Here is a 12565-nt window from a genome sequence, read left to right as displayed (position 1 = left end):
CTGGCAGCGCAAAAGTCGTGATATTTGGAAAAATTCCGCTGCGGCGTCTCTGGGTAACCCAAATGACACTTGCCTGTGACAAGTACTGGAAGGGTTAAATTCTTTAAAAGCAAGGCATGTTTTGAAGATTGAATAAAAAACAACTACTTTTTAAGTCCGTCCTTAGATCTAGCTGTGCGCCGACGCACGATCTGATATCTTTGCTCAATTATCTTTTATACACAACTATTTTAATTTTCTAAGCTTTTGGTCTCTGGCGAATGATAGAAAGAATTTCACTGTCGCCGTGGGCAATCTTTTCGCGAAAAGTTGATGTGTAAGTTAATCAAAGTAATCATAAATCGGTGGACGCTTATTACAGAGTGGGCGCTTAATCGAGCATTCACGAACAAAATGTATAAATGAATGTCTATTTTTAATACACAATGATTAATATCGGTGAAACTAAAAAAAAAGTTTTTCCCCGTTGCTATAGCAAAACTTTAGTGAAGAAATTTCATCAATAATAAAGGCAATTTACTATTCGGACCAACCTCGTCCCCAGGACTTGTCGCGCCTGGCGCCTAACAAGTCCTGAGCACGAGGTTGTATTCGAATTATTTACTGGAGATGTAACATTTTTGCTTTTCTCTAAGATTTGTGTGACAACGCATTTTAGGGAAAAAAGATTTATCCATCCGTTTAACCTCCCACCCTCTGAGACGGTTCTGTCAGCGTAGATAAAACGTGACTTTTTTGTCAAATTGTGACAAAAAGGTCACGTCCAATCAAATCACTTACACGTGTTTTTATTTAAAGCTCCCTGCAGTTGGAATGAGTATCTCTTTGTAATCTCAAAGCGATATTTCTTTTGTTTCGCAAGGTACTTGAAAACAGCTGCCAACGCGCGGGGGCGAATAATCATCCTGTTTTTGTTAGGACCCTAATTTTTAAATTAATTTTTAGGTCATAAGTTATTAATATTTCTTCGAAACACCTACGCTTTTTTATTTTTATAAACAACTAATTTGCTAAGGTCTGAGGCTTCGCAACTGCTAAGCAAGTTGCCAGGTAAAAGTTTGGGTAGTTAAGCATCTGAGATCTAACTCTAGATTATCAAGCAAACAGTCTGTATAGAAGCTCTTCAAAAGGATAAAAATTCTTTTTTCCTTAAAGAAATAACCTTCGAGCGCCAAAATGAAAGTGTAGAAATGAAATCTTGTAAAAGTCGATATTTTATGTTCAGTAACCTCTTAGCAACCTTGTGGCTGAATTCAAAATTTGCCCTAATGGAAAAAAAAAATTAAAAACGTGAAATTTTAATAACTGAATTCTGGGTATGTTGGGAAAAATCTAAAATCAGCCTTTTATTGTCTATTTTTAAACTTGTGTTCTATTTTTAGACCAAATAAAGTTTAAAAATAGTTTCGTGCTATAAATAAATTTTTAAATTGAATTATCGCATAGACGAACAAAAAGATATCACAGCGCCATATTTTTAGTATTGTGGCCGGATTTGGAATCATATGTGCTAAAAATAGCAACAACTTTATCTCGTTGGTATAAAAGCAGCTTAAAGAGAAATGACATCTGTATTATTAAGAACAAAACTTCTTGATAGCATTGAAAGTAGGATTAGGTCTTTGAAATGATGTATGTTGTATCCAAATTGGTACTGTTATTGTGTGCAACGATAAAGACATACTTCACGGCTTCATTCCACCATTCTCTGCAAACACTGAGACAAGACATTCAACAGGAGACGACTGTTTGTTATAGTGCGCTGGTTTTATCAAAAGATGTATCTAAAAGTGTCATCTTCGTCACGCAGGGCGATGACATTAGATTGATGAGAGTTGTTGGTTCGTCAAATCAATGTCATGCAGAAGTTGTGTGTCATGAAAGCATGTATATCAATCGTGTGCATTATGATACATACAAGTGAGATGGACAAAAAGTCTTTTATTCAACATAATGTGTTTGGACACACACACACTAGAAAAAAAGATTCAGCTTTCTGTCGCTGCTAAACAGTTATGAAGCTTTGATTTCTATTTTTATTATAAAATGAATTGTGTATAAAACCGTGGCGTTTCTCATTAAAATCTTGTAACCTTGCTTCCTATTTTTCATATCGAGTAATGCGAGTGCTGGAATGAGCCCTTGGAGGAAAAATGAGCACACCTCTCGATTTAGCTCCCCCTTTTAATTAAGCGTCTTTTTTTAATAAAAAATTTGAAATAATGGTGTCCCATGATTTGGCGCTCCTGAAGCATACAAATACGATGTGATGTGAAAAGGGATTTTGTTTGAATTAGTGTTTATTCCTAGTGCTTTCTTTATTTTTTTGTAGAACAATATCTTCTCCGTGTGTCTCTGCGCACGAGGAAGTCGTGCTACGGGCACACGAAATAGCAAATGCGATATATTTGTATCGATTTTGTTGTGATAGACGAATTCCCGTGGAATTTTTCTACGGCTGACGACTATTAAAAGTATAAAAATACTGAGCGTCCAACTCACTGTCTCGATATCAAAAAGAAGCAGGCACTGGGAACGAGTTTGCGTCTGATCCACACGCGTTGGCTTATATTAAGATATCTTTACATTTTATAATTAGTAGAGTGGAGGCTTTTAAATTTTAACATTGTATATGTCATGAAACCAATTGAAAATTGCCAATGCCAAGACAGGTTGAGAAACAGCTTTTTTGAAAAGACGGTTTAACCGGGTTTCTACTTAGCGAAATGGTTGAATCGATTGCCGTCGAACGTAGGAGGAGGTCTTGTAGATCGTATTATCTACAATCTGTATTCAGATTAATTAAATGTAAACCTTCAAGATAAAACAAAGTACTCTGATTGGCTTTTTAAAAAAACTAACTAGGCTAAATATCTTATCACGGATACCATTAACTTCATGGCTTCCAGGCTGTATGCTGTCCTTCTTTCTTTCTTCCATACGGCGATGTTTAAGATTCTGCTCTGCGTATTACAAACAAAAAATTGTGATGGTACAAAACATTGTCGGTATCAGCGATAAAAAAAATGCAATTAATATAGGGGCTACGAAACAGCAGTTCGATTTCGACTTTAGTGACTTACACAACAGCTAGCTAGTTATATCCTTCACATTTTTGCATAGAAACATACAAGTTTATTGTACATAAAGCTAGTCGAAGCAACAACAATGACTTTAAAAACTTTTTTAGGTGTATTAATTAATTTCTTAAAGCTAGTAGCTAACATACATTAACAAATACATTACATTATCTCTGTTCCCTCGTCAAAACAAAACTTTCGATTTACTGATGCTTTTACTGATATTTTACAGACCGTAGCTTATTTTACCTCTAAAAAAAATACTGAAGGAAATTTTTCTATTTTTAGAAAGAAACGTCTAAATGGTTCTAAAGTGTGTAAAATTTCTTGCACCTTGACCCTTTGCGTTATCCGTTTATTTACCCCATTTTTCGGAAATTGCGGAGATTGAGCTTCTTGAATCGTATTTTAGCCCCTTTAAGACGATACCTTACCAAAAAGAGGACTAAACCCAAATTTATTTAAACGCCTTTATACTTTACGATCTAGTGGCTTCTTTCAGTGCATATTAACGATCATAGCAACCGGTTTTGGGTAAAGCCATATCGGATTGAGTGTCTGTCCCGTTCCACGCACCCGGTTTGTGCAAGATGATTTACAAACACTACAATGACAAACTGCATTTGTCAAATTCATTTCTCGACTTTTCGTTTCAAGCAGACGTATATATTCTTCCCAGGTTCAATCTTACTGATTGCATATGCCCAACACCATAGCTTGGTCTGCCAGAACGCTTTGAAGGATAGGAATTTATTTCATCTACAAGAAAAGTTGATTTCATTATTTACGCCAAATTTGCACACGGCGTGCAATGTCAACATGAATATTATTATTACAGGCACTAGCTGCTTGCCTGTGGACAAATCTACTGGTTCAACGTTCTCTCAAATCCGCGTGGCTAAAATCCTGTGTTTTGACTTCCATCTACCTTCCGTGCATTTTCAGCATGAAGTGATCTGAGCAACCATATTGAAGACAAAATACAGCTAATTATAAATACTAGTTGATAACCCGTGGAAACATCCACCGGTTTGTCCGTCCTTTTTATACCACAATTTGTGTGTCTCGCTGCTCGAGGGACCATTTTGCGCAGAGACAGACAGAATACGGTTATTATTATAGAGAATTCAGTAATCCTTGGAAAAATCGACGGGGTCGCTCGTCCGTTATATATCGCAATTCGTGTTTCCGTAACAGGACGCGGCTTTCGCAGACAAACAGACAGGCGGAATACGGCTATTATTAAAGAGACTAGTCGTTAGCCCGTGGAAAAATCCACGGGGTCGCCCGTCCTTTAAATTAACCCGTTTCAACAAAGTGGACAGAAATATATCGCATTTGGTATTGATGCGCATTTTAAAAATTTCGTGTTTCCGTTACGGGACACGGCTTTCGCGGACACACAGACAGACAGGCGACGGCTATTATTAAAGAGACTAGTCGTTAGCCCGTGGAAAAATCGACGAGTTCGGCCGTCCTTTAAATTTACCCGTCGCAACAAAATGGACAATAAAATATCGCATTTGATATCCGTTCTTTTTTATATATATAACAAACTCCAAGGAATATGTCTCTGCGCAGGAGAGAGTAATCAAAATTAAGCAAAGACATATAAATACAAAACTAGATAAGTATAAACTTAAAAAAATGCAACAAAGTAACAAAGTTGTGAATCTACGGATAGACAATGATTATGAAAATATTTGATGTTCTGTCAGTTTATGTTTTGGGATTTGTGGTCAAATATAATAAGTCTATGCGTGACACCAGGTAAACTGAAGTTGACATTGAAAAAACATGAAAGACATAAAATTATCAATTCGTTTATTATACTTGCTAGGTACACGTAATGCAAAACAAACCACTATAGTTTTTTTCTGTCCTGTTTATTAAAATGTTTGTATTGGTTTCAGTTGAAAATACTCTCAGCAGACATTTCGAAATCAAAAAGTTTTACTCGATATGTCTTTTGCTTAACTTCAGCATCTGATCGTTGCATTGATTCAGGCAATGATTGAAGTGTTTTTTTTTTTACTTCAAAAATTCTTCGATGACTATAGAAGAAGCTAATCTCTATTCGGTATTCTACCTGCTTAATTTAGGGCAACGTGATCCAACATGGCACATCAAAATCCAATTGCAAAAAACGAGCACCAAATTAAGTTGTTAACCTTTATAAATGAAGGACGGGACTATTTTTGTATTGTGTTACACAATCCCGTGCAAGGCAACCTACCTGAAGACGAAGAACAGTTGTATCAAGCCCTTCTACCTTTATAGAAACAACTAAAGCATCTCAAAAAAGATCAACTTGCAATTATATATCCTCAGAATCAAAGGACAAACTCAAAACTATTTGATATCACCATTCTGTGTGATCTTCTCATCACATGTACAACTATTACGCCCCCGCAGGGCGGTTGGAGAATAAGAACGCCTTTAAAAATGACACTAGCACAGGTGCAGATATTTTAAGGATAAGAAATGTTCGAAACATGTTGATGCATGCAACAAGTATTTCAAACTTAGAATTCCAAGATCAGTAGCAGAATATTGAAATTATACTTGCGAGACTTGGCTATGATATTTCAAAAGTTAAAGACTTAAGTGATTAAGTGATCTGGAACTTTTTAAAATCTCCAAACTACAAAGTGAAACTGCAATACTCAAGTTTAATGAAGAAATCAACAAACAAAGTTTACAGAAAAAATCAAGCAGATCTAGCGTTGGTGCCATGTGATTTAGTCAAGTGATGTGGATAGTGTAAAAGAGAACGTGAAAGGAAACAGTTGTTAAAATTTCTCAGCATGATAAAGTGTTCAAAAAATCAAAACTTGAAAAGGATTTTTAAAAAAATGAATCTGATTTAAATGAATTTATGGAGGAATTCAGAAGAAAAAAAGAAGATATCAAATGGAACAAAAGCAGAATTGAAAACAGCAACTCCAATTGAAAGAAGAATGTGAGAAGATGGATAGCGATAAAAATCAGGAGATACGAAAAGTCAGGTATATTGATTTTTTTATAAAAAGTTTTTTTATTATTATTGTTATTATTGTTATTAGTATTATTAACTTTAGGATTGTGGGCTACCAAATGATACTAAAACCTGCTGAAAACCTTTTACTAAAACAGATTCAATATTGAAAATAGGATTGGATAATCTTCTCGAGCTTTTTTGATACTTTACTCGTGATCTTTACTTTTTTTTATTGGGATGTGGGTTGTACATACAAATTGTTATTAGCCATAATAAGTCCTTTTTCCTGTTTTATGGATTTCTAATCTATAAGAATGATAAATCTGATTGTACTGAGAATATACGAGGCTCATATTTGTCAGGAAGTGAACAATGCTGTATAATGCGAAGGAACACTGTTGTTATATAAAAAGCGTGAATATCATTGTTTGTCACAGTTAAATATTCCCTTTAGACACATAATGCATACCAATGTAGATGGAAATATTGTTGTAATATTATTCCAAGTCTTTTCCAACATCAAAGTGCATATAAACAAAGAGGGTTATGAAGGAACTCACCAAAGGAGTTGATTTTACAGACAAAATATGCGGGAAGAAAATAATAATACAAATCCTTGGAAAACGAGAATGTCCTCCTGAAATGTTATTTATCTTTTCTGATTCTGAATTGAAGTTGACAGTACCAATGACAGGTAAACAAAGAAGCTACTTTGACGAGTTTTTGAAATATTCTAATCTAAACTTGCATTCTAGCGTTTGTCAGGGAGTTGAGTATGAATTTCTATGAGAAAACTCTGTGTTGTCCCTAAATGCCCAAGCAATCAATACCTATTCCAGTTGATTCCTTAATGTGAGAATACCTTAAATTAAACTCTATACTGTTTTAGATTTTCCTCATTTATATCATTCCACCACTGATGGAATCAATAAAGTTACACTAGCTACTCATGGATATAGCAAAATCCTCGATTTTATGTCCACCTTACACCAATACAATCCACAAGAAGGATACATAGAGTATCTTTCTAGTCGTGTTACAAGACTAACAACCGAACAATGGTATGAATTATGTTGGAGCCACATAACGATATACTTTGGGTTAGAAAATGTAGGTTACCTCAGGGAATCATTTCAATTTCCTCCGTTTAAGAAAGGCAAAAAAATTTTGGAAATAGCTTACTTACTTAAAAATTTATTTATGGAAATTATGAAAGGAATTGTCAGTGTTATCACCGACTATGATTCTGCGGAACATTTGGCGTTTTTACACCATCAGATCAATATCGCAAGTGAGATTGGAAAGCTACACAGCCATGACAAACGTATCTTAATTGCTTACCCAAATCCAAATATCTTTTTAAATGTGAGGTATACAAGTTCAACTGATGTCTGCGATATACAAAAAGAAATTACCTATGGGGAAAGCGATGTTAAGTGTTTACTTGCTTTAAATAGCAATCTAGTGTGTGGTAAAAACGTGAGCTTTGCAAACGTTGTTATTGCGCCTGATTTGCGAGACATGGATGTCAATACTTGCAGCAAATGTCATATAATAGATGGAGTTTTATTTGAAAATAGAGAAGGCATGAAGAAATGCTTTCAAAAAATTTTGCATAAACTGAAAACAACTTGCCAAAAAAGTGGCCTTCATCACTCCAAAACAAATTTTATGAAACTTGTTGGAAACATAATAGGCTTTTTAGCAACTAGAAAAGCGATGCAATGCCTTGTCCCAACATTAAGTTTAAATCCAGCCGAGCAAATCAGGTCAATAATGATCAATATTGAGCAATTGCGTATTTTGCACAGTGATGTGAAGAAGAAATTGGTCATTGAGAACTTTGGAAGCGGGAAAACCCTTCTTGGTTTGTGTCAATTGCAATACCTTGCAGAACAAGCTGATCAGACCACCAGGATCTTTTACATATGCTGAAATTGCAGGAGTATGTTGGTACATGACGTGCAGCACTTTATCAAAAGCCATTTATTTAAATATGCGAATACCGTACGCGCAATCAATATTGCAGATTTATCTAAAGAATTGCTTTTGCAGAGCATCCCCTCCATCTCTCAACTGCTGTTCAAGCTTCTTCAGACATATCAGGATGAAATTTTGCATCTAATTATTGACGAATGCGTCTTGACAAACTATGAAGGATCAAGAGGAAAAGAAGCTGACAAAGTTTTTCTTTGTGTGGATCCAGAAGCATGTCTAAGTAAACATGTATTTCTAGAAAGTATCACCAGAAGTAACTTCGAATTACATTTGATTGAACTTAATAACGTCAAAACATCAAGCATTATGAAATCGTCTGCAGCGAAACGAATTACTCTAAGAAAAAGTAAATCATCGCCAGTTAAATCATCGCAAATTGCCATTGGACACACCTTAAATGAGTTAATATTAAATGGACTAGTCGTTTTACGAGATATTCTAAATTCATCTGCTGATGAAGCCATCTCTTTTAACATGGAGAATCATGTTATAAAAATCGACACCTGCACTGAAAAATATATTCAGATTTATTCTAAATTGGTAAAAAATGGGCAAATTTATGACGGGTCGTGTCATGTACCAAACTATGCTGACACATTTAGAATGTGAGTATCCTTCTAACTGCATTTTTACATATTGTATAGGAAATGTTCAGTGCAGAAAGTTTGTTGGAAAATCCGTTTGTAACTGCATTAGATCATTTTCTGTCTATGATTGCGGTCTTACGTTTATCGTTAAATTATCTCTCTGCTACTATCATATTATCATGTAAAAATTTGTTTTAGTAAAGAAATAGATCATCTTTGCCTTGGACGTGTGGTATATTTCCGTACTTGATGTGAAGAAACAATTCGCATGACATAATATTTTTCAGGTTACAGCAACCAAAAGCTCTAAGCCAGCTGATATGTCATTATCAAGATGAAACATCGTGTTTCCTAAAATGGGAAACAGATGGATTCGAATATATCATCCGAAGAAAAGAGGTCGACAGTGGAGGTGATTGGGAAGAAGTTTCTAGAACATCTAAAGGAAGCATAACAATCAGGGAGATGGAAGTGGACACAAAATATCGTTTCTCTGTTGCAGCTTTAAGTACTGTTGGAGCATTGGAAAGTATTGAAATTACCTATATTCAGTAAGATATATATTTCATTTATTGTTCATGTATCTGTAAATATTTCCGAAGCATCCAATTTAGGTAAAATACTGTGCATTTAAGAGAATTTTCAACATAGTTGTTCCACCAATTTTTATATACTTAATATTTTATTTCTCTTAGCACCCTTCCTCCTTATGATGGATCGTTTAAAGGTATACAATCTAATTCAGACTTGTAATTTTCCCTACTCTTTGCTAGTCTTTACTTATAATATTTATCAACAAATGTTCCAAATAAGGTCTCTGTTAAGACTCTGCTTTATCATACAAAATCTGCTTTAATCTCTTGCACAGACACAAACTCTGTTTTCCTCCTCAAATCTGTTTCGAAGATAAGTTAATAAATTAATCAGGTGAAGAATTTTGACAATTTTTCAAAGTCCATTGCTGTTTACTACAGCATTTTAAGGAACATTTCATTCACTTCTACCTTTTATTCACCTTTGAAATTAAAGAACTAATTTCCAAAGGTCAAGTTCTGAAATTAGGAAAAGTCTTGCAATCTCACCCAGATATTGTGGACACGAGAGATCATATGGGATGGACACCATTGATGCATGCTGTATGGTATAATAAGATACCAATGGTGGAAGTTCTTCTTACGTATGGTAGCGATGTTTCGGTGATTGTCACCATTTCAGCGCAATGAGGGGTAATATAGAAGTGTTAAAATTACTATTGCGGCATGACGCAACTCATACTAATTGTCGAGATGTAGACCAGCAAACTCCATTACATTGTGCTGTCGAAGCTAGACATGTTGCTTGCGTAGAAGAATTACTCCTTTATATTATTGATGTAACAATAAAGGATAAAAATGGTAAAACAGCTTATTACAGAGTTGCGATAAAAAACAAAGTGTTAAAAAGAATGTTTCGGGGCTATTTGGCAAATAAAGAAAAACTTTTTTTTAAGATGGATTTCCAGTTACTGGCATTTTTTCTGATCAGTGAACGAGTGTTTTAGAAACCTTGTTGCTGAAATAGTGAAGCAGGCGAAACAGACATATAGATAAGATTTTTGAAAATATACTTTCCATGTTAGGTATTTATGTTTCTCAAAACAAGTTATTTTACAGATTTCATTTTAGAGTTGATCTTTATTTATGCAACAATCCCTAGTATGATTAATTACTATGTATGTATAATACTGAAAGTGTGTATGTATATTAACAATAACAAGACGTATGATATACGTAAACAACCTCGCGAAGAAAGTTTACAAAACGCTGTGTATCAGATTATGATTTCTGTTACGAAGTTAAACACGACATATTTTGCTTTTCAGATAGGCTATAATATTTTCTAACACTATGCAGTTATTTTTCAAAATTGATTTGTGAGATCTTCTTGAACAGAAAATTTCCCGAAATTTCAATTTTCAATAGGTCAGTCTGGGGTAAACTGACTGACAGGAAGAAGAAAAAACCACAAGCCCCAACTAAAATTTGCAAAATTTAGTAATTCAGTAGACCCACCAAAAAAAAACGGGGTATAAGAGAGTTACTCAGTGAGAAAAAGCAAAGTAAAAAAAATATACGAGTAAATCTTATTTGAAAAACGGAAATAGCTGTAGTTAAAAGAATATATATTACCAGCACTGTCACAACCAGCAAACTTCGTAAAAAGATTCTGTGCACTTATGGCGCGGAGACAAATAACAAGAACGGGATCGGAAAATTTACGTTCTTTCGAAATGTTTCCGAAATCATATTTCTGTATGTTGGCGTAGCGAAAAGAATTCCGTTCTTGTCATTTTTTACAATATAATTTAACTTTTGCTTACGTTTTAACCAAATTTTGTAAAATCGTTGTATTTAATAAATAGATATGGTGCAGCGTCTTTGTTTCTCTCTTACGTAAGGTTGTGGAAATTTTATTTTTCGTAAACTACTTTCCAAACATTTGGGGTGACCTTAATTCTTCCTACATTCACTTTTGTAAACTTTGGTGGAAATACCTTTACTTTACCAGTTAGTTAAATAATGCTTTTGAACACTTATCTTTTTGAAAAAAAAAATTAGAAAAAAAAAGTAAAAAATAATAATTACCAACATGAGATTCGAACACACGACTACTCCCGTTTCGGTGCTCAGAGAGGCATAAATTTCCATTCTTTTGGGACACATTTGCGTTTTATAACTAATCACTAGCCTATGGTGACACGATGACTAGTTTATAGAAATTTCATTGATTGCTAGTAAAATGGGTATTCTACCTTTTCTTTTCTACCCTTTATCGAGATTTTTAATTTGTTTTTCAAATGCTAAATAAATGTATACACTTTTTAAACAACCATTTGGAAAGACAGCTCATAGAATGGATCAAACTTTCTTAATTGCTTTGGGATGGAAATAATTTTTAAGATCCTACATTTTTACTAAACAATCAACAACTTATTGCAAATTTTTTATATCTCTTTAAATTTAAATCCTTTCTTGCCGCTACAATACAAACAGAAATTAATCAGCTTAGCTACGTACCTAATACGCCGAGTCGTGTCTCAAAATACATTTTCCACACAAAAGCCTGGCAGAAGTATGTTTGGAGCAACCATTATCATTACCAAACATGTATATTTTCATTTTTTGTTAAGCACAACTAGACGGTCTATTTTTTTGTAACATTACATTTGTTGTTTTTTTGGTTTTTTTTCAACTTTTCATCGAAAGTCATTTAGTTAAATATGCAACGAGCGTACGCACTATTAATATTGCAGATTTATCTAAAAATTTGCTTTTGCAGAGCATCCCCTCCATCTCTCAATTGCTACTCCACCTTCTTCGGGCATACGATGGAGAAATGTTAAGCCTTGAATCTGCAAAAGATCTTAAATCAACGATTGCGAGAAGAGAATTGATGGAGTCCAACATAAAAATATTTCCCCATTCTTTGAAAAAGAATCGATCATTTGTTTCCTCAAAAGAAGTAAAACATCGTAGAAATTATCAATACGATAAAACAGACTTTCAAGTGTATAGCTTGACAAAATGTATGAGAACAACGTAAGAAAATTTTGGTCATTATCAAACATGTATGTTTTCATTTTTTGTTAAGCACAACTAGACGGTCTATTATTGTGAAACTTTACATTTGTTGTTTATTTTGCGTTATTTTGAACTTTTGCAATTGCATCCTATCGACTAAACCTTAACGGATCAAAGTTTTGTGGGCCTTAAACTTCGTCACTTTTAGCAAAGAATTTAGCCGAATATCAATTCGGACCGTTTTAAAGATTTTGTTCTTGATTTAGAATATCTCAAAAGTGTTATAGCCAGTCAGTTAGCTGATGACACTAAAAAATGAAAGTCCCCACCAAGTTTGCAGACCTTTTAAGATTAGATAGA

This window comes from Hydractinia symbiolongicarpus, chromosome 3, assembly GCF_029227915.1.
Source record: "Hydractinia symbiolongicarpus strain clone_291-10 chromosome 3, HSymV2.1, whole genome shotgun sequence".
NCBI classification, from domain to species: Eukaryota; Metazoa; Cnidaria; class Hydrozoa; order Anthoathecata; family Hydractiniidae; genus Hydractinia; species Hydractinia symbiolongicarpus.
Note: the sequence above shows the minus strand (reverse complement) of the source record.